We start from the raw sequence: 26,835 nt of genomic DNA on the forward strand, positions 1-26,835 counted from the left end.
ACCGGCGGTATGGCTGAGATATAGCGGCGGTATGGCTGAGATATAGCGGCGGTATGGCTGAGATATAGCGGCGGTATGGCTGAGATATAGCTGCGGTATGGCTGAGATATAGCTGCGGTATGGCTGAGATATAGCGGTGGTATGGCTGAGATATAGCGGCGGTATGGCTGAGATATAGCGGCGGTATGGCTGAGATATACCTGCGGTATGGCTGAGATATAGTGGCGGTATGGCTGAGATATACCTGTGGTATGGCTGAGATATACCTGCGGTATGGCTGAGATATAGTGGCGGTATGGCTGAGATATACCTGCGGTATGGCTGAGATATAGTGGCGGTATGGCTGAGATATAGTGGCGGTATGGCTGAGATATACCTGCGGTATGGCTGAGATATACCTGCGGTATGGCTGAGATATACCTGAGGTATGGCTGAGATATAGTGGCGGTATGGCTGAGATATAGCGGCGGTATGGCTGAGATATAGTGGCGGTATGGCTGAGATATACCTGCGGTATGGCTGAGATATAGCTTCTGTATGGCTGAGATATAGTGGCGGTATGGCTGAGATATACCTGCGGTATGGCTGAGATATAGCTTCTGTATGGCTGAGATATAGTGGCGGTATGGCTGAGATATACCTGCGGTATGGCTGAGATATAGCTTCTGTATGGCTGAGATATAGTGGCGGTATGGCTGAGATATAGCGGCGGTATGGCTGAGATATAGTGGCGGTATGGCTGAGATATACCTGCGGTATGGCTGAGATATAGCTTCTGTATGGCTGAGATATAGTGGCGGTATGGCTGAGATATACCTGCGGTATGGCTGAGATATAGCTTCTGTATGGCTGAGATAAAGCTGCGGTATAGCTGAGGTATGGCTGCAATATACCTGAGATATGACTGAGATATAACTGTGGTATGGCTGAGGTATAGCTGCGGTATGGCTGAGATATAGCTGAGGTATGGCTGCGTTATTGCTGAGATATAGCTGCGGTATGGCTGAGATATAACTGAGGTATGGCTGAGATATACAGTAGCTGCGGTATGGCTGAGATATAGCTGCGGTATGGCTGAGATATAGCTGCGGTATGGCTGAGATATAGCGGCGGTATGGCTGAGATATAGTGGCGGTATGGCTGAGATATAGCTGAGGTATGGCTGAGATATACCTGCGGTATGGCTGAGATATAGTGGCGGTATGGCTGAGATATAGCTGCGGTATGGCTGAAATATACCTGAGGTATGGCTGAGATATACCTGAGGTATGGCTGAGATATACCTGAGGTATGGCTGAGATATAGCTGCAATATGGCTGAGATATAGCTGCGGTATGGCTGAGATAAAGCTGAGATATACCTGAGGTATGGCTGAGATATAGCTGTGGAATGGATGAGATATACCTGAGGTATGGCTGAGATATAACTGTGGAATGGATGAGATATACCTGAGGTATGGCTGAGATGTACCTGAGGTATGTCTGATATATACCTGAGGTATGGCTGAGATATAGCTGCGGTATGGCTGAGATATAGCTGCGGTATGGCTGAGATATAGCTGCGGTATGGCTGAGATATACCTGAGGTATGGCTGAGATATACCTGAGGTATGGCTGAGATATAGCTGAGGTATGGCTGAGATATAGCTGAGGTATGGCTGAGATATAGCTGCGGTATGGCTGAGATATAGCTGCGGTATGGCTAAGATATAGCTGCGGTATGGCTGAGATATACCTGAGGTATGGCTGAGATATAGCTGCGGTATGGCTGAATATACCTGAGGTATGGCTGAGATATAGCTGCGGTATGGCTGAGATATAGCGGCGGTATGGCTGAGATATAGCTGCGGTATGGCTGAGATATACCTGAGGTATGGCTGAGATATAGCTGCGGTATGGCTGAGATATACCTGAGGTATGGCTGAGATATACCTGAGGTATGGCTGAGATATAGCTGCGGTATGGCTGAGATATAGCTGCGGTATGGCTGAGATATACCTGAGGTATGGCTGAGATATACTTGAGGTATGGCTGAGATATAGCTGCTGTATGGCTGAGATATAGCTGCGGTATGGCTGAGATATACCTGCGGTATGGCTGAGATATAGCTGCGGTATGGCTGAGATATAGCTGCGGTATGGCTGAGATATAGCGGCGGTATGGCTGAGATATAGCTGCGGTATGGCTGAGATATACCTGCGGTATGGCTGAGATATAGCTGCGGTATGGCTGAGATATAGCGGCGGTATGGCTGAGATATAGCGGCGGTATGGCTGAGATATAGCGGCGGTATGGCTGAGATATACCTGCGGTATGGCTGAGATATAGCTGCGGTATGGCTGAGATATAGCTGCGGTATGGCTGAGATATAGCTGCGGTATGGCTGAGATATAGCGGCGGTATGGCTGAGATATAGCTGCGGTATGGCTGAGATATACCTGCGGTATGGCTGAGATATAGCTGCGGTATGGCTGAGATATACCTGCGGTATGGCTGAGATATAGCGGCGGTATGGCTGAGATATAGCGGCGGTATGGCTGAGATATACCGGCGGTATGGCTGAGATATACCGGCGGTATGGCTGAGATATACCGGCGGTATGGCTGAGATATAGTGGCGGTATGGCTGAGATATACCTGCGGTATGGCTGAGATATAGCGGCGGTATGGCTGAGATATAGCTGCGGTATGGCTGAGATATAGCTGCGGTATGGCTGAGATATAGCTGCGGTATGGCTGAGATATAGTGGCGGTATGGCTGAGATATAGCGGCGGTATGGCTGAGATATAGCGGCGGTATGGCTGAGATATAGCGGCGGTATGGCTGAGATATACCGGCGGTATGGCTGAGATATAGCGGCGGTATGGCTGAGATATAGCGGCGGTATGGCTGAGATATAGCGGTGGTATGGCTGAGATATAGCGGTGGTATGGCTGAGATATAGCGGCGGTATGGCTGAGATATAGCGGCGGTATGGCTGAGATATACCTGCGGTATGGCTGAGATATAGTGGCGGTATGGCTGAGATATACCTGTGGTATGGCTGAGATATACCTGCGGTATGGCTGAGATATAGTGGCGGTATGGCTGAGATATACCTGCGGTATGGCTGAGATATAGTGGCGGTATGGCTGAGATATAGTGGCGGTATGGCTGAGATATACCTGCGGTATGGCTGAGATATACCTGCGGTATGGCTCAGATATACCTGAGGTATGGCTGAGATATAGTGGCGGTATGGCTGAGATATAGCGGCGGTATGGCTGAGATATAGTGGCGGTATGGCTGAGATATACCTGCGGTATGGCTGAGATATAGCTTCTGTATGGCTGAGATATAGTGGCGGTATGGCTGAGATATACCTGCGGTATGGCTGAGATATAGCTTCTGTATGGCTGAGATATAGTGGCGGTATGGCTGAGATATACCTGCGGTATGGCTGAGATATAGCTTCTGTATGGCTGAGATATAGTGGCGGTATGGCTGAGATATAGCGGCGGTATGGCTGAGATATAGTGGCGGTATGGCTGAGATATACCTGCGGTATGGCTGAGATATAGCTTCTGTATGGCTGAGATATAGTGGCGGTATGGCTGAGATATACCTGCGGTATGGCTGAGATATAGCTTCTGTATGGCTGAGATATAGTGGCGGTATGGCTGAGATATAGCGGCGGTATGGCTGAGATATACCTGAGGTATGGCTGAGATATACCTGCGGTATGGCTGAGATATACCTGCGGTATGGCTGAGATATAGTGGCGGTATGGCTGAGATATAGCGGCGGTATGGCTGAGATATACCTGCGGTATGGCTGAGATATACCTGAGGTATGGCTGAGATATAGCGGCGGTATGGCTGAGATATAGTGGCGGTATGGCTGAGATATACCTGCGGTATGGCTGAGATATAGCTTCTGTACGGCTGAGATATAGTGGCGGTATGGCTGAGATATACCTGCGGTATGGCTGAGATATAGCTTCTGTACGGCTGAGATATAGTGGCGGTATGGCTGAGATATACCTGCGGTATGGCTGAGATATAGCTTCTGTATGGCTGAGATATAGTGGCGGTATGGCTGAGATATAGCGGCGGTATGGCTGAGATATAGTGGCGGTATGGCTGAGATATACCTGCGGTATGGCTGAGATATAGCTTCTGTACGGCTGAGATATAGTGGCGGTATGGCTGAGATATACCTGCGGTATGGCTGAGATATAGCTTCTGTACGGCTGAGATATAGTGGCGGTATGGCTGAGATATACCTGCGGTATGGCTGAGATATAGCTTCTGTATGGCTGAGATATACCTGCGGTATGGCTGAGATATACCTGCGGTATGGCTGAGATATACCTGCGGTATGGCTGAGATATAGCGGCGGTATGGCTGAGATATAGTGGCGGTATGGCTGAGATATACCTGCGGTATGGCTGAGATATAGCTTCTGTACGGCTGAGATATAGCTTCTGTATGGCTGAGATATACCTGCGGTATGGCTGAGATATACCTGCGGTATGGCTGAGATATAGCGGCGGTATGGCTGAGATATAGTGGCGGTATGGCTGAGATATACCTGCGGTATGGCTGAGATATAGCTTCTGTACGGCTGAAATATAGTGGCGGTATGGCTGAGATATACCTGCGGTATGGCTGAGATATAGCTTCTGTACGGCTGAGATATAGTGGCGGTATGGCTGAGATATACCTGCGGTATGGCTGAGATATAGCTTCTGTATGGCTGAGATATAGTGGCGGTATGGCTGAGATATACCTGAGGACCAAAGCTGCCATCTCACTATTACTGCGCAACGAACACAGTTAGAAAAATGGACTCCAGGACCAATATTAGCTAAATTAAACAATAGCAATGCCAACTTCAACTTATCCCACACAAAAAGAAGGCCTCATACTGATGAAACACTACTAAGGTTACATTAAGACGGAAGAAAAAGCTGAGGTGTAAACTTTCTGCAGAGAAAGGGTTAAAGATACAACGGCACCACTGGAGTTTCCAGCAGAAATTTTCACAGGTGAACGGACCATGAAGTGCAGCATGACTACTGCTGGGGCTGACACATACAATGGCGCTGTACGAACCTCACCGGGAAATGGAGGCTCTACAGCCTGTGGAAGCCACTTGTCTGCGGGGCCAGGAATGGCCGCGTGGTGGCGCTGCTTAGCCGTATCCTTACAACTCTACCAGGCACACTTCCTAAGGTGACGCCACCAAAGCAACGGCACGGCTTAAGGTGGACAGTCCTAGTGCCAAGTGGGGCTCAAGGTGAGGCGCTGCCAGGAGGTGGCGCTTGGGGGAGGTGCCAGCGCTGAGTGGAGGCAGGAAGAAGAGGCGGGAGAGAGAGGAGAGTGATGAGGAGAGAGGAGCTGTCCTCTTCACCAGTGGTCTGTGGAGACTTCAGCGGGAGGAGGCCACACAGACCGGAGCCACATGGAGGCGCCCGCAGGTGAGGTGGACGGAGCCGGGCAGCGGGGGTCGTGCGGTGGCCATGGAGCACGGCACCGCCATGTCTGAGGTAAATGTCGCCACTTCTGCTGCCCTGTCTGTGTTGAGCGTACAGATGGAAAGTGTGGCCACTCCCACCATGGATGAGCAGGGTGGGCTCCTGGCTAAGTGGTGGTCCTACATGGTGGGCAGCGGTGTGTAATGTCCTGGAAAAAAGAACTCCAGAATCACAGGCTTCTTTACGGATGTTGTAGTATGTTCTTACGTGTTCATGTAGTGTTATGTACTTACCTGCTTAGTATATGTTGTATAGTGCTTACCCTGCTTAGTATATGTTGTATAGTGCTTACCCTGCTTAGTATATGTTGTATAGTGCTTACCCTGCTTAGTATATGTTGTATAGTGCTTACCCTGCTTAGTATATGTTGTATAGTGCTTACCCTGCTTAGTATATGTTGTATAGTGCTTACCCTGCTTAGTATATGTTGTATAGTGCTTACCCTGCTTAGTATATGTTGTATAGTGCTTACCCTGCTTAGTATATGTTGTATAGTGCTTACCCTGCTTAGTATATGTTGTATAGTGCTTACCAGGTTATGTCGTGATTACACGGCGTCTCCTACATAGTCTGTGATAGTTTGGTATCTTGTGTATTCTGATAATTAGCATATATCCTATAGTACTGGCTATAGATTATGTAGTGCTTCTATATAGTTATACGGGGGGGGACTGCAGACTTATAGGGTTCTGAAACTCTGAATTTCCAGCGTGGCAGTGGGGGCTCATAGTTCAGGGGTCATATATCTTACCACGGACCCCACAATGTCAAAAAGGACAACCCGTGTGGCTTCGTCAGGGGAAGTCACGTGTTGCGGCGATACGCGTGGGGTAACGGTCCTGGGCTGGGCACCCACTTGTCTGCTTTTTTATTACAGCTTTCAACCTCCCATGGTGTCTTGGATATTGTCTGGTTTAGCATACTTGAGTATTGCATTGGTGATTTTGCTGTGTGGCTTATCATGGCTTGTATGCTTAAACCAGTTAGCATGGATGGCTATATGGATTGAATGACTTCATTCAGTGATTTTGTAGTATTAGGGCCCTATGGTCCCCATGAGCCTAGTTGTAGGGAGGTTTGCTGATATGTCTATAGTTGAGTCAGACTGGGTATGGGCAATTATACTATGCTATATATGTTTGCATATGTTATATTTAATTGCGATGTACTCGTGGGATGCCTGTCATGTTTTAATGTATAACTCTTTTTGCATCAATAAACATTTTTCACATTTCCATATTCTATTGTTAGTTCAGTGTGCGCTTCTTGCAGTGGTGCTTTTCCTTCCTTTTTGACAGTCTCTTTTCCACTGTTGCGGCACCTGACCTGTATATTATGTTTGATATTGGCACGGTTAGTGCGCCCAACCTTGTTTATTGGACCCCACAATGTGCCGCAGCTTCTATATAATCGATGTGACTTGTCTTAGGGCTCCTGCCACCACGGTGGTGTCTTTCCATGACTTCCAGTCACATCAGTGGAGACAGGTGACCGTTGCATCGCGGCCCTTCACGTTTTGGTTTGAAATTGGTGCAGTTTGCTTATGATCATGTAGTAGGCCAAAAGTAATGGTGCTTTCAATAAGTTTTGACGTGTCACAGTTACGTGAAAGACATTTTGATGGGGGCCCGGGTGCTGAGAAGATTCTGTATTGTATACACTATTTTTCTATTTGCCCCGAAACTTCAGCGATCAGTGGGGGTCTTACCACTTTGTGGTCGAGCATTCTGACGTGTCGCTATAACATGTGCCTGATAACGCTATGGTCATTCATAAGGTAGCCCTGACAGCTACCACAAATCCGTTTTCCAACACACACAAGCAAATCCTGATGGATCTTTATCACTGACACAGTTGGGGATATTTACTATAAGGCCGGGGTCACAATAGCGATTAAAACGGTCGAATACAATGCGATAAAAAATCGCATTGCATTCAAACCCATGTTATTCTATGGGGCAGCTCACATCATGCGATGATTTTTTTTTTTTTTTTTTTTTTTTTATCATCGCATCCGATCCTCGGACCGAAACAATCGCAGCATGCTGCGATTGTCACCGATTTTCGGATCGGATTCCCCAATGCAAGTCTATGGATGCGATAAAAAAACGCATGGAAAACGCACCACACGTGTGACTTGCGATTAAATCGCACAACTTCTCCAGGTCTACAGGATAGGGCATCAGGCATTGGCATTGGCTGTCAATTTGATGCTTAGATGCGATTAAAATTGGTTCCTTGCCGGAAAATGGGATGACAGACGGCTATCTGGCCAAGAATTCTTTGTGCGATTTCATGCCGTTAAAATGGGACCGATTTTTATTTATTTTTTTTTTTTTTTTAATGGTTGTGTGTGACTCCAGCCTAACTGGCGTCTCGTACGCTGAAGCTTGCACTGCTGTACCAAATTTGTACAAACCTCCGGCTCTCAAATGTTTAATAAATCCTTGTAGACCCCTATTCCCACCACCATGTAGAATGAGTATACAGGTTTTGGTATGTAAAAGCACATTGTATGGGTGAATTTAACATATAAAGTAGATATATGGCCATTTTCTATGGAGAATTGGTGTAACTGGTGGTTTGATCTATTTCATCTGTCCGAATACTGCTCTGCCCTGCTTAGCACAATCCTGATTACAGGTTGGTTTTAAGTATACTACATGCATTATCATGTTGCTTCTGTTACACAGATTTACAATGATACCTGGGGTGAAGAAATCAGTCTTGTGTAATCAGTGTTAGAAGTTTTCAGTTAATGAGATGCCCGAATCACGGGACTGTAAGAAGAGTCTTAGCTTCCTACTCTAAGCCAGAGAAACCAAGATGAGACCTGCCCACAGGCCACCCCAAAGCACAAACATGTTCCTCATCATAGACTATTTGTTCTCTGGGGTGGGACTGTACGCAGAGTCTATCCTCCTGCTCTATTCTGGACAACCAAGACCAGACCTGCCCACAGGCCGCCCTGAAGCACAAACATGTCTTTATCATAGAGACAGACTGTGCTTCAGGGAAACCTGTGGGTAGGTTTTTACGTGGTTTCTCTGGCTTAGAGCAGAAAGATAAAGACTCTGGCTACAGTCCCGCCCCGGAGCACGGCCATCTCATTAACTGAAAACAATTAACACTGATTACACAAGAACCACAAGACGGATTTCTTCGCACCGAGTATCATTTTAATCGTTGTAACAGCTGCAGGCTGACAATATCTGTAGATTACTTAGCAAAATCTTGCTGACAGGTTCGCTTTAAAAATTTGTACCTTAAGACCCCTATACACTTTAAACTTCTGTTCTAGAGGTTCGGCAAACAGTCTAATATATATGAGGGAACCAGACAACCAATGATTGGGGGAGATGTTGAGTGTACAAGTCTAATTCCAGACTTCATTGTTCTTCCACAGACGTTTTGCCAATATTCCAGAAGCTTTCTCGTAGAGAACTCGGGATCGCTTGGCCAAACGAATGCTTCTGTATATGGGAAATATGGCTGTTGGCCAAAGCATCTTTTCGTCCCCATCTAATATCTATGGCCAGCTTTAGGTTCTCAGCACAGTAAAAAAAATTTTAACACATTCAGTTGTGGATTTAATTTATCCCTTTAATGACCGCCAATATGTCTTTTTACTGACCTGAGATATAAGAGAATATCATCCCCATACAGGTGACAATCCAACAGCTGTCAACCGTACACTATAGCTGACAACTTGCTGTATCAGCCACTGTCAGTGTTGTCACCGTCCATATCTGTTTAACCCCTTAGTTGCTGCTGTCTAAAGTGACATCAAATAAATGGTTAATAGATTGTGGGGGCTTCCACTTTAAAGGGAATTTGTCACCCTTTTTTTTTTTGGCCTTTCAGCTGCCGGCATAGACATCGGGGGCTTATCTACAGCATTCTGTAATGCTGTAGATAAGCCTCCGATGTAACCTGAAAGAGAAGAAAAACACGTTATATTATACTCACTGAGGTGGGCGGTCCGGTCCGATGGGTGTCGCCATCCCGTCCGGCGCCTCCCTTCTTTATACGTTGCCGTCCTCTTCTCCCGTCCTGTAATGGCTCCGGCGCAAGCGCACTACTCTGCCCTGTTGAGGGGGGGGGAGTGCTGTTTTTAAAATGGTATCATGTTTGGGGTTTTCCAATATACAGCACCCCCCAAAGTCACCAAAAACTTCCTAAAAGGCTAACAAAATAAATAGGCATTTTAAAAATGGTGCTGATGTAAGGCAGACATGTGGGAAGTGTTGTTTATGAGGCTGTGTGCCCACGTAAGCATTTTTGAAGCGTTTGTCTTTGTCAAAACGCTTCACAAACGCTTAAAATAAGCATCCCATTCATTTTAATGCATTTTTCTCTTTTTGTGCCAATTGATACGTTTTTTTTTTCCGGAAAGGAAATGCTTAGCGGTTAAAAACGCAGCATGCTCACTAATTTTGCGGAAAAGTCCGCGTTTTTAGCTTTTTCCTATGAGTCCAGAAGACGTGCGGTTTTTAAGTAAAAACTGCGCGGAAAACGCGCGTTTTATTTCCGTGCATTTTCTGGGGAGGTGTCTGGAAATTTTTTGCATAGGTGGGCAAATAGCCTGAATGTTTTTCTATTGTCTGACTATCTGGAGTAAAGGGATAATCATTGGAAGTTTGAAAATTGCAATTTTTTTTCTACATTTTTGTCAAATTTCTGATATTTTTTTATAAATAAGCACAAAACAAATCAACCTAAATTTGCCATTATCATAAATTATAATGTGCCATGGAAAAAAATTCTCAATCATTGGGGTTTGTTGAAGAGTTCCAGAGTTATCACCACATAAAGCAACATTGGTCAGAATCTTAAAAAATTGGCCCCATCAATAAGGGGTTAAATTTCAAGACCTATTGAGTAAAATTCACTCTGACTAACCCCTAAGGCTGTGTGCACACGCTGCGGATTCATCCGCGCGGATTTTGTACAATCCGCAGGTGAAACCGCAGGTCAAAAGACCTGCAGTTTTACCTGCGGATTGCTCTGCGGTTTTGCCCTGCGGTTTTTCATCTCCTCAATGGAGGAGATGGCAAACCGCAGGAGAATCCGCAGAAAGAATTGACATGTCAATTCTTTCTGCGGATTGAAAACCGCAGATAATCCGCGCGGAAAATTCCGCACCGTCTGCACTGCGGTTTTTGATTCCCATAGGGAATCATTGTACTGTACACCGCAGCAGAAACTGCTGCGGGTCCGCAGCGGCCAAAACCGCTGCGGAACCGCAGCAAAATCCGCAGCGTGTGCACACAGCCTTAGTGTATGTTTCCACGATCCGGTACAGAAGTGCTTTGGAATCCAAACTGCTTCTCTTTCCTGATCGTAGGCATGTACCCCTAAAGTTCCTACAATTTTTGGTGAGTTTTTAACACTGCACATTTTTGCATAGTGTTTTTACTGCTGTAATTTTAGACCCCCACATGTGCCTGTTACATTGCAAAATTGCTGCGGAATCACATCTTGTAATGCAAAATTATGAATTTTGCTTTAGATTGATGACAAAATGTATGGTGAAAATAGCTCTGCAGTGTCTGGATTCCCCTTATCCCAGATACCACATGGTGTGTTACTTTTAGGGTATGTGCACACGCTGCGGAATGCTCTGCGGATTTGGCCGCGCGGATTTTGTAAAATCCGCTGGTAAATCTGCAGGTCAAAAGGCCTGTGGTTTATCATCTCCACAATGGAGGAGATGGCATACCGCAGCGGAATCCACAGAAAGAATTGACATGTCAATTCTTTCTGCGGTTTTGAATTTGAAACCGCAGCAAATATGCATGGAAAAATCCACACCGTCTGCACAGCGTTTTTTTTTGTTTTTTCTATAGGTTAGAATGCTACTGTACACCGCAGCAAAAACTGCTGCGGATCCCGCAGCGGCCAAATCTGCTGCGGATCCGCAGCGTGTGCACACACCCTTAATGTTACTTGTCAGCCAAGCTACATGCTGTTTTTCCTTTTTCCCCTTTAAAAAACCTGGCATTGCAGGATGCATCTCGGGCATCATAATCCATCTTTTATAACTTATAAGGCCAAAATTACACACAGTTTTTAACGTATCATAGGTTGAGATTGTCTGGAATTTAAGGGGATTGAATAATACAAGGATGGACTTATACTTTTCTTTCCTGCTAGATGAAATTCTGTATTTGACTTAAAAAGCTTCATGATAAACTGCATGTGGGCTTCCAGCCCTATAATCTGTTCTCAGGGGGCATTGTCCGAGTGTTCTCCTCCCACCACAAAAAAATAGATATAGACACATAGAATATATATATATATATATATATATATGCATTCTATGTGTCTATATCTATTCTTTGGTTTCTGTTTAGAAACCCTGTCATAGGGCTCCATTATATGTCCATTTTGCAAGCCTGCGAGAAAATCTCACCATACGGATGCTTACATGCGCAAAATACGCGACCACACCTTGCTTACGGATGACATGCGGAGCACTATTTAGGGGTCTGTCATCCGTATTACGCATGTAAAATACTGACCGTATTTTGCGCATGTTAGTTTTGACTCCAGCCTAATACCATCTTTGCCGACACTTGTATTCACCACATGGCACACATTAAATGTTATGTAGTCTGGAAGAGTTGCCTGCCCTAAGGTCTCATTCAGACATCTGTGATTTTTCTAGTGAATTAAAGCCAGGATCTTTGTTCATCTGTGCTTTGGATCGGAGTTTGGTCAGTGTTAGCTTTTTCCATCAGTGTTTCATCAGTGATTTTCACCGATTAATAAAAAAAAATTGTATATAAATTGCAAATCTTCTCCTATTCATTGCAGTGATAATCACAGAATTAATGCGTCTGTCACCTATGTGCTCTCCGTGTTTTTTACTGGACCCATAGACTTGTATGGATGATATGGATTTATGATTCGTATCAAAAACAGAAGTCACCAAGATTTTTTTTGTGGGTCAGTCTTTCTACACAAAACATAGCACCTGTGAACAGATGCATAGACTATAATGGGTACACATTCTTTGCATGAAAAACGCAGAACACATGTTTGAGGCCTAAAGGCTTCTATCTTCTCCTTGGAGGCCTTGGCTTTTCCTTCCAATTGAGGATCTGACCTGCTCCTATTGCAGTGGCAGATTCCTCACTTGGCAAAATCATGACTCCTTTTCATTTGGCAATTAAGGGGTTAATGAAGTTTCTAAAGTACAGTTGGGTTACATTCACACAGAGTTTTGGAGGCTGAAAATTTCAGTCAAGTTTTCACGTGAAATCCACTTTAATGTTGCAGTTTTCCTGAACATTGTTCAAGTGGCTTTTAACTTGACAGTTTAAAAGCTTAATCGTCGTTTTAACTTTTATTTCCTAAATGAATAGTACACATAAAAATAAGCAAACTTGGGACCTGCTTCATTCTCTTGACTGATCATTCAAAATTCTCATTTCACAGGTAAAATCTATTTTCAGTGAAGACAGACTTTTCCTATTGCTTAGATAGTTGGTGCTCAAAGTTCTGTGGAGAACGATAACTGTCGTTTCAGGAGAACTTGTGACTAGGGTTGTTTGAAAAGCTTCAGATAAGTGCCTAACCGAATAAGAGCACTTCCGATAATCAGCTGTTTGTCACCGCAGCTGCATGTGTCGCGGCTATGTGACTGTGCTTGTTTGTTTTTTGTTTGGCTATCCATACATGTGTTGTGACTGTCACACAGCTCCGACACATGCAGCTGCGGCGCTGAACAGCTGATTATTGGGAGTGATCCAGTTTACCGAATAGCTGCATCTGGTAAGCACTATAGCTATTCGGATAATCTCTTATCCAAAGAATGTCCGCCTCTAGCTTTTCCTCCTCCTCCCCCTCATAGAAGTTTATAAGCACCAACTTTTTTTCTTATCTCAGTAATGTGAAAGTCTGTCTTCACTGAATTGAGAGTACTGTAATTATCAGTCAAGGAGGAGAAACAAACAGATTTCTCTGATAAATATATATTACAAAGTTGCTTATTTTAATGTGTTATTGATTTATAAAATCTAAATTAGAATGACTGTTACTATTTAAATCGGGGGATGATTCCTCAAAATATGTCACTCCTTTTTTCAGGGCTGTGGAGTCGGTGCTCATTTTGGTGGAGTCGGTATAAAATACTCCGACTCCTAAAATATATAATAAATTGGGTACAGTAATTCAATGCAGGATGTGCTGAATATTTTTTCATAGGAATTTGGGAAAGTTATGAAATGTCCTATAAATGGCTTATATATTGCTGATCTAAGGCTACATTCACACAGCGTTTTTCCTGTGTTTTTTGAGGATGTTTCTCAGCTGCAAAAGCCGATGAACTTTTTAAAAAAACTGCATCACCTGAAAGGTTTTTGAGCTCATAGCTAATGTCTTCAATAGCAAAAGCAGATTAGAAATCTGCTCTATCTATCCATTTATCCATCTGTCTATCCATATCGTATCTGTACCAAAAAGAATGAAAACCGGGTAGTACACAGACTAAGGCCGGTTTCACATTAGCGCTTTTTCAGCGCGCGCACGGCCGGGGGTAGCTCCGCCCCTGAGCCAGCTCTCTGCCCGGCGTGCCCGCCCCTTGCTTGTAGCGCCGCCTACTAGCGGACAGCGGCGCCTGCGATCGGCGCACCCTATCTTTAGCATAGGGTGCGCAGATCGTGCGCAGGCCGTGCGCTAGTTGCGCTTTGACCTGTGCTGCGCACTTTTGACGGTGCGCCGTGCGCGCCAAAATCAAACTTTTCGGATTTTGGCGCGCACGGCGCACCGTCAAAAGTGCGCAGCGCAGGTCAAAGCGCAACTAGCGCACGGCCTGCGCACGATCTGCGCACCCTATGCTAAAGATAGGGTGCGCCGATCGCAGGCGCCGCTGTCCGCTAGTAGGCGGCGCTACAAGCAAGGGGCGGGCACGCCGGGCAGAGAGCCGGCTCGGGGGCGGAGCTACCCCCGGCCGTGCGCGCGCTGAAAATGCGCTAATGTGAAACCGGCCTAACACTCTCTTTTTTTTTTTTTTTTTTTTTTTTTTCACCAGTCAGGTACACCTCATAGCTGCCCAAAAGGACGCCCAGGACAGGTATTGCTCGTCTTCAGTAACACATCAACATCTATTGATAGTTAGAATAAATAGACTGCATTCATCACCACCACATCTTCTTAAGGTGCAGGCTTTATTTTCAAGTGTAGGGGTGTGCAGTATGAGGTTCTGCGGAACAGTATGAGGTTCTACCCCCTCCCCCCCAGGTTTGATCTTGGCTACACCCATGGTGTGAATGTAGCCTGAGGATCTAGGCTTTATCTTAGCTGAGATAAGTCATAGTGTTTTTTATATATTTACAGTACAGACCATATTTACAGTACAGACCAAAAGTTTGGACACACCTCATTCAAAGAGTTTTCTTTATTTTCATTACTATAAAAATTGTAGATTCACTCTGAAGTCATCAAAACTATGAATTAACACATGTGGAATTATATAATTAACAAAAGTGTGAAACAACTGAAAATACTGTGTCTTATATTCTAGGTTCTTCAAAGTAGCCACCTTTTGCTTGATAACTGCTTTGCACACTCTTGGCACACTCTTGATGAGCTTCAAGAGGTAGTCACCTCTTGAAATGGTTTTCACTGCACAGGTGTGCCCTGTCAGGTTTAATAAGTGGGATTTCTTGCCTTATAAATGGGGTTGGGACCATCAGTTGTGTTGTGCAGAAGTCTGGTGGATACACAGCTGATAGTCCTACTGAATAGACTGTTAGAATTTGTATTATGGCAAGAAAAAAGCAGCTAAGTAAAGAAAAATGAGTGGCCATCATTACTTTAAGAAATAAAGGTCAGTCAGTCTGAAAAATTGGGAAAACTTTGAAAGTGTCCCCAAGTGCAGTGGCAAAAACCATCAAGCGCTACAAAGAAACTGGCTCACATGAGGACCGGCCCAGGAAAGGAAGACCAAGAGTCACCTCTGCTGCGGGATAAGTTCATCAGAGTCACCAGCCTCAGAAATCGCAGGTTAACAGCTCAGATTAGAGACCAGGTCAATGCACAGAGTTCTAGCAGCAGACACATCTCTACAACAACTGTTAAGAGGAGACTTTGTGCAGCAGGCCTTCATGGTATAATAGCTGCTAGGAAACCACTGCTAAGGACAGGCAGCAAGCAGAAGAGACTTATTTGGGCTAAAGAACACAAGGAATGGACATTAGACCAGTGGAAATCTGTGCCTTGGTCTGATGAGTCCAAATTTGAGATCTTTGGTTCCAACCACCGTGTGTTTGTGCGACGCAGAAAAGGTGAACGGATGGACTCTACATGCCTGGTTCCCACCGTGAAGCATGGAGGAGGAGGTGTGGGGGTGCTTTGCTGGTGACACTGTTGGAGATTTATTCAAAATTGAAGGCATACTGAACCAGCATGGCTACCACAGCATCTTGCCGCGGCATGCTATTCCATCCGGTTTGCGTGTAGTTGGACCATCATTTTATTTTTCAACAGGACAATGACCCCAAACACACCTCCAGGCTGTGTAAGGGCTATTTGACCAAGAAGGCGAGTGATGGGATGCTACGCCAGATGACCTGGCCTCCACAGTCACCAGACCTGAACCCTATCGAGATGGTTTGGGGTGAGCTGAACCGCAGAGTGAAGGCAAAAGGGCCAACAAGTGCTAAGCATCTCTGGGAACTCCTTCAAGACTGTTGGAAGACCATTTCTGGTGATTACCTCTTGAAGCTCACCAAGAGTGTGCAAAGAAGTAATCAAAGCAAAAGGTGGCTTCTTTGAAGAACCTACAATATAAGACATATTTTCAGTTGTTTCACACTTATTTGTTAATTATATAATTCCACATGTGCTAATTCATAGTTTTGATGTCTTCAGAATGATTCTACAATTTTTATAGTCATGAAATAAAAGAAAACTCTTTGAATGAGAAGGTGTGTCCAAACTTTTGGTCTGTACTGTATATATGTAATCGATATTACATAGTGTATTACATATTTACAATTCATTAGTTTTTTGTGTTCTAAAGTTGTATTCCAATCTATAATAATAAATGCTCTAAGCAGCTTCAGGTTGTAACAACTTCCGTCCAGTTGTAACCGGTGACGTCACCGCACACCTCTTTCCATGTTAACCCTCAACACACACACACACTCCTCTCACCTTTCACCATCTCCACTCACGTCCACTCACTTTCACTCCACATACGACCCTTTCTCTCACTCTGTCTCTCATACTCACGCCGTCATCGCCGCTGATCCACGATCCCCAACATCTTCCGCCGGCGTCATCCTGGATCCAGACGTCCTCCACGCCGGCGACATGTTCTTGCGGCGACGCCATTTTGGATCGGCGAAATCCCGCGATACTGAAGATGGCGTCGCCGCAAGAACATGTCGCCGGCGTGGAGGACGTCGGGATCCAAAATGGCGTCGGCGAAATCTCACGAGATTTCTCCGCCATTTTGGATCCCGACGGCATCCACGCCGGCGACATGTTCCTGCGGCGACGCTATTTTGGATCGGCGAAATCCCGCGATACTCAAGATGGCGTCGCCGCAAGAACATGTCGCTGGCGTGGAGGACGTCGGGATCCAAAATGGCGTCGGCGAAATCTCACGAGATTTCTCCGCCATTTTGGATCCCGACGGCATCCACGCCGGCGACATGTTCCTGCGGCGACGCTATTTTGGATCGGCGAAATCCCGCGATACTCAAGATGGCGTCGCCGCAAGAACATGTCGCTGGCGTGGACAACGTCTGGATCCAGGATGGCGCCGGCGGAAGAAGATGTCGGGGATCGTGGAGCAGCGGCGATGACGACGTGAGTATGAGAGAAGGGGTCGTATGTGGAGTGAAAGAGTGAGTGGAGATGGTTAAAGGTGAGGAGTGTGTGTGTTGAGGGTTAACATGGCAAGAGGTGTGATGCTATCGCATCCTCCCGATGCGATAGCATCGGGCCATAATCTAGTAAATATATATTGTTCTATCTAAATATCTTGATTATTGGATCATAAAAATTATTAAATGTCTGATGTTCACATTGTACTACAATAAATTTTTCACTTAAATATAAGCAATATGTGTGGGAGTCGGAGTCAGTGTAAGGGAAATTGAGGAGTCGGAGTCGCAGGTTTTGGCTTACCGACTCCACAGCCCTGCCTTTTTTTTTTTTTCCACAAGGTTTTCAAAAGCTCTTCAGAAATTATTCTCTAAATGATGAACCTATGAACAGCCAAGTAGACTTTCTATTCTATTTTGATTTTCAAAGAAATCTGAAGCATTTTTTTTTTATGTGCACTAAGCATACTTGACTTATATTTGACTTGACTTTCTCATATTTTATCTCAGTGCTCAGTGAAGCAAGAGTATGTATGCACCACCACCTCTCTGCTGTGGGACTCAAGTCCTCTTATTACTTTTTTTTTTTTTCTTATTGCTTTTACAAGATTAGAGATATTTGTTTTAAAAATACCCTTTAACCCCTTTCTGCCATCAGACGGAATAGTACGTCCGATGACAGCACCCACGCTTTGATGTGGACTCCAGCGGTGAGCCCGCATCAAAGCCGGGACATGTCAGCTGTTTTGAACAGCTGACATGTGCCCGCAATAGGCGCAGGTGGAATCGCGATCCACCCACACCTATTAACCAGTTAAATGCCGCTGTCAAACGGTCAGCGGCATTTAACAAGAACTCCCAGCCATCCGGCCAGAAATGCGCTCACCGCTGACCCCCATCAGCGGGTTCAGGGGTCATCAGTTCGTAGGAATAACAACCAGAGTTCTCTTGGCGACCTCTATGATTGATGCCGGATTACTATGAGCGCCACCCTATGGTCAGCGCTCATACGAATGCTGTAATTCTGCTAAAATCTACGTAGCAGAGATCAAGTTGTGGCAGCTTCTAGTCTCCCATGGAGGCTATTGAAGCATGCCAAAACTTAAAGAAAAATAGTTTTAAAAATATTAAAAAAAAATCACCCCCTTTCGCCCCATTAAAAAAAAAAACAATAAAAAAAATCAAACATGCACATATTCGGTATTGCCTCGTTCAGAATCTCCCGATCTATCAACAAAAAAAAAAAAAGGTTTAACCTGATTGCTAAGCGGCGTTGCGAGGAAAAAAAAATCGAACTGCCAGAATTAAGTTGTTTTTTTTTTTTTTTTTTTTGTTGCCGCAACATTGCATTAAAATGCAATAATGGGCGACTAAAAGAATGTATCTGCACAAATGTTGTATCATTAGAAACGTCAGCTCTGCGTGCAAAAAATAAGCCCTCACCCAACCAGAGATCACGAAATTTGGAGACGCTACGGGTCTCGGAAAATGGCGCAATTTTTTTTTTTTTTTTTTTTTTTTTTTTTTTTTTTTTTTTTTTTAACCCCTTTCTGCCATCCGATGTACTATCCCGTCCATGTGCCCTGGGCCCCTATGCCCATGGACGGGATAGTACGTCGGCGCGATCAGCGGCGCCCACGTGAGCGCAGCTTATCGCGGCCGGGTGTCAGCTGATTATCACAGCTGACACCCGGCACAATGTGTCAGGGGCGGTCACGGACCGCCCCCGACACGTTAACCCCTTGCACACCGCGATCAAACATGATCGCGGTGTACCGGGGGTTAAAGGGAAGCATCGGCAGGGAGGGGGCTCCCTCCGTGCTTCCCTGAGCCCCCCACGGCAGCGCAATGTGCAGCGCTGCTGCGGGGGGCTCCTTTCCTCCAGGCCCCCGAATCCAAGATGGCGACGGGGGCCTGAGGAAGCTGGCTCAGGAGAGGAAGCGCAGGCATGAGGAAGCCTTCTGCAGTGCCTGTGTCAGATCGCTGATCTGTCACAGTGATCTGTGATGTGACAGATCAGCGATCTGTCACAGGACAGTGATGTCCCACCTGGGACTATTTAATAAAGTAAAAAAAAAAATAAAGTGTTAAAATAATTTAAAAAAAAAATCGCCACATTAGAAGAAAAAAAAAAATATTCCCCCAATAAATCCATTTTTTGGAAATAATAAAAAAAAAATAAAAGTACACATATTAGGTATCGCCGCGTCCGTAATGACCCGCCCTATAAAACTGTCCCATTAGTTAACCCCTTTAGCGAACCCCTTAAAAAATAAAAATCGAAGCAAAAAATAATGATTTATTATACCGCCAAACAAAAAGTGTAATAACGCGCGATCAAAAAGACGCATATAAATATCCATGGTACCGCTGAAAACGTCATCTTGTCCCGCAAAAAACGAGCCGCCACACAGCATCATCAGCGAAAAAATAAAGTTATAGCTCGCAGAATAAAGCGATGCAAAAATAATTATTTTTTATATAAAATAGTTTTCATTGCATAAAACCGACAAAAACATAAACGACCTAAATGAGGTATCGCTGTATCCGTACTGACCCGAAGAATAAAACCGCTTTATCAATTTTACCGCACGCGGAACGGTGTAAACGCACACCCCCAAAAGAAATTCATGAAACGCTGGTTTTTGTTCATTCTGCGTCCCAAAAATAGGAATAAAAAGCGATCAAAAAATGTCACGTGCCTGAAAATGGTACCAATAAAAACGTCAACTCGTCCCGCAAAAAATAAGACCTCACATGACTCGGTGGGTCAAAATACGGAAAAATTATAGCTCTCAATATGTGGTGATGCAAAAACTATTTTTACAATAAAAAGTGTCTTTTAGCATGCGACAGCCGCCAAACATAAAAACCGCCATAAATAGTAAATCAAACCCCCCGTTATCACCCCCTTAGTTAGGGAAAAATAATAAAATTAAAAAAAAAAGTATTTATCTCCATTTTCCATTAGGGCTAGGGTTAGGGCTCAGATTAGGGTTAGGGGTGTGTTGGGGTTAGGGTTGGAGTTATAATTGGGAGGTTTCCACTGTTTGGGCACATCAGGGGCTCTCCAAATGCAACATGGCGTCTGATCTCAATTCCAGCCAATTCTGAGTTGAAAAAGTCAAATGGTGCTCCTTCCCTTCCAAGCTCTGCCATGCGCCCAAACAGTGTTTTACCCCCACATGTAGGGTATCAGCCTACTCAGGACAAATTGCAAAACAATTTTTGGGGTCCAATTTCTCCTGTTACCCTTAGGAAAATAAAAAATTGGGGGCAAAAATATCATTTTTGTGGGAAAAAATTATTTTTTTATTTTCATGCCCTGGCATTATAAACTTCTGTGAAGCCCTTGGGGGTTCAAAGTGCTCATCTCACATCTAGATAAGTTCCTTAGTGGGTCTAGTTTTCAAAATGGGGTCACTTGTGGGGAGTTTCAATAGTTTAGGTACATTAGGGGCTCTCCAAAGGCAACATGACACCCGCAGACCATTCCATCAAAGTCTGCATTCCAAAACGTCACTACTTCCCTTCCGATCCCCGACGTGTGCCCATACAGTAGTTTTCTCCCACATATGGGGTATCAGCATACTCAGGACAAATTGGACAACAACTTTTGGGGTCCAATTTCTCCTGGTACCCTTGGGGAAAATAAAAAAATGGTGACTAAAAGATCATGTTTGTGGAAAAAATACGAATTTTTTATTTTCACGCCCGGGCATTATAAAATTCTGTGAAGCACTGGGGGGGTCAAAGTGCTCACCACACATCTAGATAAGTTCCTTAGGGGGTCTAGTTTCCAAAATGGTGTCATTTGTGGGGGGTTTCCACTGTTTTGGTACATCAGGGGTTTTCCAAACGCGACATGGTGTCCGATCTCAATTCCAGCCAAAAACGTCAAATGGCGCTGCTTCCCTTCCGAGCTCTGCCATGCGCCCAAACAGTGGTTTACCCCCACATGTGGGGTATCAGCGTACTCAGGACAAATTGCACAATAACTTTTAGGGTCCTGTTACCCTTGGAAAAATAAGAATTGGGGGTGAAAAGATCATTTTTGTGGAAAAAATATGATTTTTTAATTGTATGGCTTTATGTTATAAACTTCTGTGAAGCCCATGGGGGTTCAAAGTTCTCACCACATATCTAGATAAGTTCCTTGGGGGGTCTAGTTTCCAAAATGGGGTCACTTGTAGGGGGTTTCCACTGTTTAGGTACATCAGGGACTCTCCAAACGTGACATGGCGTCCAATCTGAATTCCAGCCAATTTTGCATTGAAAAAGTCAAACGGCGCTCCTTCCATTCTGAGCTCTGCCATGCACCGAAACAGTGGTTCTCCCCCACATATCAGGTATCTGCGTACTCAGGACAAATTGCACAATAACTTTTGCAGTCCAATTTCTCCTGTTACCCTTGGTAAAATAAAAAAAATTTAACCTGAAGTATTTTTTTTATGAAAAAAAGTTAATGTTCATTTTTTTTTTAAATATTCAAAAAAGTTCCTGTGACGCACCTAAAGGGTTAATAAACTTCTTGAATGTGGTTTTGAGCACTTTAAGGGGTGCAGTTTTTAGAATGGTGTCACTTTTGGGTATTTTCTATCCTATAAACCCCTCAAAGTGGCTTCAAATGTGATGTGGTCCTAAAAATAAAATGGTGTTGTAAAAATGAGAAACGCTGGTCAACTTTTAACCCTTATAACTTCCTAACAAAAAAAAATTTTGGTTCCAAAATTGTTCTGATGTAAAGTAAACATGTGGGAAATGTTAGTTATCAAGTTTTTTGTGTGCCGTATCTCTGTGATTTAAGGGCATAAAAATTCAAAGTTGGAAAATTGCGAAATTTTCGCCAAATTTCCGTTTTTCTCACAAATAAACGCAAGTTATTTGAATGAAATTTTACCACTAACATGAAGTACAATATGTCACGAGAAAACAATGTCAGAATCACCGGGATCCATGGAAGCGTTCCAGAGTTATGACCTCATAAAGGTACAGTGGTCAGAATTGTAAAAATTGGCCCGGTTCAAGAACGTGCAAACTACCCTTGGGGGTGAAGGGGTTAAACTTCGGAATTTTTTTTTTCCACCACTTAGGTAAAAAAAAAAACCGAGACATTGTTGGTGTCTATGAACTCGTAATGACCTAGATAATCATAATGGCATGTCAGTTTTAGCATTAGTGAACCTAGCAAAAAAGCCAAACAAAAAACGAGAGTGGGCTTGCACTTTTTGCATTTTCACCGCACTTGGAATTTTTTTTTCCCATTTTTGAGTACATGATATGCTAAAACCAATGATGTCGTTTAAAAGTACAACTCATCCCGCAAAACATAAGCCCTCACATGGCCATATTGATGGAAAAATAAAAGTTATGGCTCTGGGAAGAAGGGGAACAAAAACACACAACCGAAAAAAGCTCAGTCATTAACGGGTTAAAGCCTCATGTACAGCTCCATGGCGAAAGCCCTGGCTCTGCACTACATGTGAATACACCCTAAAGATACTTTATCTTGGCAGTATGGACGGCCTGGGAGTGAAGTTTAGTCCTGGCATTTATTATTACGATGTACAATACAAAATAATATTGTGGTACCGTGTTAGCCAGAAAAATCAATGTAAATATTTATGTCCCAAAAAAGTAATCAAGGAGTGATACCTTTTATAGGCTAACCAGAGAAGTTATATTTGCCAGCTTTCAGGGCTCAAAAGGCTATATTACAAGTGAATTACTGAGAAGAGATGGCAACATTTAAGTTGGAATTACACAAGGCCATAAGGTGATGCTTGCTAGAGATAGGCCAAGGAAATCAAATTAAGGTTTTTGTTACGTTCAGACGTATAACCAAACTTTGCTCTCCCTCTGACCCACTAGATTTGCCTTATTACAGATTCTCTAAATTTAACAAATCGTTTCAGATGTCAGAATCCAGGTGGAGTAGCGCTTTATACACTCAAATAACACATCCTAGATCTGAATGAAATATTCTCATTGAATACGTTGTTCTGTACAAAGTTGAATGTGCTGACAACAAAACCACACAAATCATCAATGGAAATCAAATTTATTAACCAATGGAGGCCTGGATTTGGAGTCACTCACAAAATTAAAGTGGAATGTAATGTCCCTTTAAAACAAGTCAAAATGAGGCTCAGTATTGTGTGTGGCCTCCACGTGCCTGTATGACCTCCCTACTGTACAACGCCTGGGCATGCTCCTGATGAGGTGGCGGATTGTCTCCTGAGGGAGACCTGGACTAAAGCCCCCGTTACACACTGCGATATCGCTAGCAATATCGCTGTAAAGTCACTGATTTTGTGACGTTGCGGCGATATTTCTAGCGATATCGCTGCATGTGATACTTAACTCCGACCGGCTCCCCCGCTGCTCATCGTTGGTCACGCGAGAAGGTCCTGGGCCGTTTCTCGTCGGCCACTTCCTGCTGCGTTTCCTGTGGCGCCGACGAGCGAGGCGTGGCCGCAGGCGGGAGGGCGTCAGGATCGCCGCGTCTGACAGGTAAGTAGCGACCCCCGACCCCAGCGATGTCGCTGGTGAGATCTGCCTGTGTGGCAGCTCACTAGCGACCAATTAGCGATGCACCAGCGATCCATATCGTTGTCGGGATCGCTGGTGCATCGCTATGTGTAACGGTACCCTTAAGCATCCGCCAACTCCTGGACAGTCTGTGGTGCAATGTGACGTTGGTGGATGGAGCGAGACATGATGTCCCAGATGTGCTCAGTCTGATTCAGGTCTGGGGAACGGGTGGGCCAGTCCATGGCTTCAATGCCTTCATTTTGCAGGATTTGCTGACACACTACAGCCACATGAGGTCTGGCATTGTCTTGCATTAGGAGGAACCCAGGGCCAACCACACCAGCATATGGTCTCACAAGAGGTCTGTGGTTCTCATCTCGGTACCTAATGGCAGTCAAGCTACCTCTGGCATGCACATGGAGGGCTGTGCATCCCTCCAAAGAAATGCCACCTCACACCATTACTGACCCACTGCCAAACCGTTCATGCTGAAGGATGTTGCAGGCAGCAGATCGCTCTCCACGACGTCTCCAGACTGTCACATCTGCTCAATGTGAACTTGCTTTCATCTGTGAAGAGCACAGGGCACCAGTGGCGAATTTGCCAATCTTGATGTTCTGTGGCAAATGCCAAGCATCCTGCACGATGTTGGGCTGTGGACGTCGGGCACTCAGACCATCCTCATGGAGTCGGTTTCTAACCGTTTGTACAGACACATGCACATTTGTGGTCTGCTGGTTGTCATTTTGCAGGGCTCTGGCAGTGCTCCTCCTGTTCCTCCTTGCACAAAGGTGGAGGTAGCGTTCCTGCTGCTGGGTTTTTGCCCTCCTACGGCCCATTTCACATCTCCTGGTGTACTGGCCTATCACCTGGTAGCGCCTCCAGCCTCTGGTCACTACGCTGACAGACACACCAAACCTTGCCACAGCTCACTTTGATGTGCCAACCTGGATGAGCTGCACTACCTGAGCCACTTGTGTGGGTTGTAGAGTCCGTCTCATGCTACCACGAGTGTGAAAGCACAACCAACATTCAAAAGTGACCAAAACATCAGCCAGAAAGCATATGTACTGAGATACGGTCCCCACCTGCAGATCCACTCCTTTATTGAGTGTCTTGATAATTGCCAATTTCCATCTGTTGTCTATTCCATTTGCACAACAGCATGTGAAATTGATTGTCAATCAGTGTTGCTTCCTAAGTGGACAGTTTGATTTCACAAAAGATTGATTTACTTGGAGTTATATTCTGTTGTTTAAGTGTTCCCTTTATTTTTTTTGAGCAGTTTACAAAGGCAATTGCTGGAAGTGGTAAGGTGTTTGCATGCTTAAAGTAGAGCAGAAAATTAGGTGACCTTTCACAATAGATATCATTTGGCATATGGCCAAGAGGTGACTGCATACTTTAATGTCATCACTGGTTACAAAGCTTACCTGACACTGACTGGAATCGACCATTTAATTCTAATTTAGACCTTCTGTCCTGTAATGGGGAAGTATGAAATTCAAAAAAACATTTGTTTTTTTGTGGTGTTTGGCAGTTTTCAATACACGGCACGCTATAGAAGTGTATTGTATTTCACAAGTCTCCTCTACTTCATACATGCCAATTGTCCCTGTGCAGCAGCACATAGAGGTACAGGATCATTCTATTGTGCAGAGTGCCTTATATTCATTTGAATGCCATTAGAAGGACTGTTTTTACTGCTCTGTTTCTTTAGCGGTCTTCTTTTTCCTGTAACTTGGATTGTGTAGCAGCATGACTGCTTTTCATCTCCGTGTTACCATTATGTTTGCTTTCATTTCCTCTATCTTTCCCCACATCCTCTTTGCTAATAAAGGAAATTCTGTCATCTGACAATTCTGTGCACTGTCTTTATGACTGAAATGACCGCAGATGACTTGCCTGTGAAATGCTTCTTCAGTGATGAAGCTGAAGTTGGTTTCTTATTTGGCAATTTTTTTTTTTTTTTTTTAACATGTTTATAAAAAAAAAAAAATCACAATAAAATACAATGAGGAGCCCTGATGTTACTATGCATAAAAACAGCTATGCAAGTTCTAAGACTAGCCTCACATTTGTGTATGGAGGAGCTGTGGACTTCCTCCCTGAAGCTCCGCCCACGGCCTCACCTTCTCCGGTCAGCCCCACCTACGTCCCCATACTTCTGCATGCGGCCTGCGTATCCTATCTTTAACATTGGGTACGCAGATCGTGCGGATGTATGCAGATGCCGCCGCATGCGTTGTTTTGACGATGCAGCAACCCGCGTCAAACGCATTATATTGGAATTTTATGCGGGCGCAGCATCGTCAAAATGATGCATCTGCATACATCCGCACGACCTGTGTACCCAATGTTAAAGATAGGGTACGCAGGCCACATGCAGAAGTAGGCGGAGCTGACTGGTGGAGGTGCGGCCATGGGCGGAGCTTCACAGAGGAAGTCCGCAGCTCCTCCATACGCAAATGTGAACCTAGCCTAAAACTGGCACAAAAATGGGCATCAAATTGGGCAATGAAAGGCATTATTGAAAGGATTAAATGACTTTGGGCCAGTGATCTCACACCACCAGTGCACAGAGAGTGTTGCTCTGCATCAAATTCATGTCCCTCCTACATGACCCAAATGTGTTCTGGGCATCAGAATGGGTAAATAACTACTTTTCACAGATTTGACTAAGTAGCTGGTGTTTTTCAGGGGTTAAATGACTTTGAGCCAGTGATCTCACACCACAAAAGTGTCTTTCAACCCCTGAAAAACACCAGGGGTAATTTGGCCAATTTGATGCCCAGATCCCTTTTGGGCCAGGCTAAAGTGAGCAGGATTTGATGTGGAGCACTCTGATCTATGTGTCTGCAGTGTGAGATCAGTGGCCCAAAGGGAGTTGACTCCCTTCAGTGTCCATTTTTGTGCCAGTTTTTTAACTTGTAGCTGTTTTTAT

At 44.7% G+C, this 26,835-nt stretch overlaps 1 protein-coding gene across 3 annotated transcripts in view; it reads left to right on the plus strand.

The window, feature by feature from the left end:
* The first annotated feature begins 5,277 nt into the window (after positions 1 to 5,277).
* GCNT1 (glucosaminyl (N-acetyl) transferase 1) overlaps positions 5,278 to 26,835 on the plus strand; it is a 76,226-nt gene continuing 54,668 nt past the window's right edge. For 2 of the 3 annotated variants that reach the window (XM_073543790.1, XM_073543788.1), the window contains exon 1: positions 5,278 to 5,529. The gene's annotated coding sequence lies outside the window, so the exon portion shown is untranslated. The remainder of the gene's footprint in view (positions 5,530 to 26,835) is intronic. The other variant, XM_073543792.1, reaches the window with a different exon arrangement.

This window comes from Dendrobates tinctorius, unplaced genomic scaffold (genome assembly GCF_039654945.1).
Source record: "Dendrobates tinctorius isolate UK_male_01 unplaced genomic scaffold, ASM3965494v1 ptg000134l, whole genome shotgun sequence".
NCBI lineage: Eukaryota > Metazoa > Chordata > Amphibia > Anura > Dendrobatidae > Dendrobates > Dendrobates tinctorius.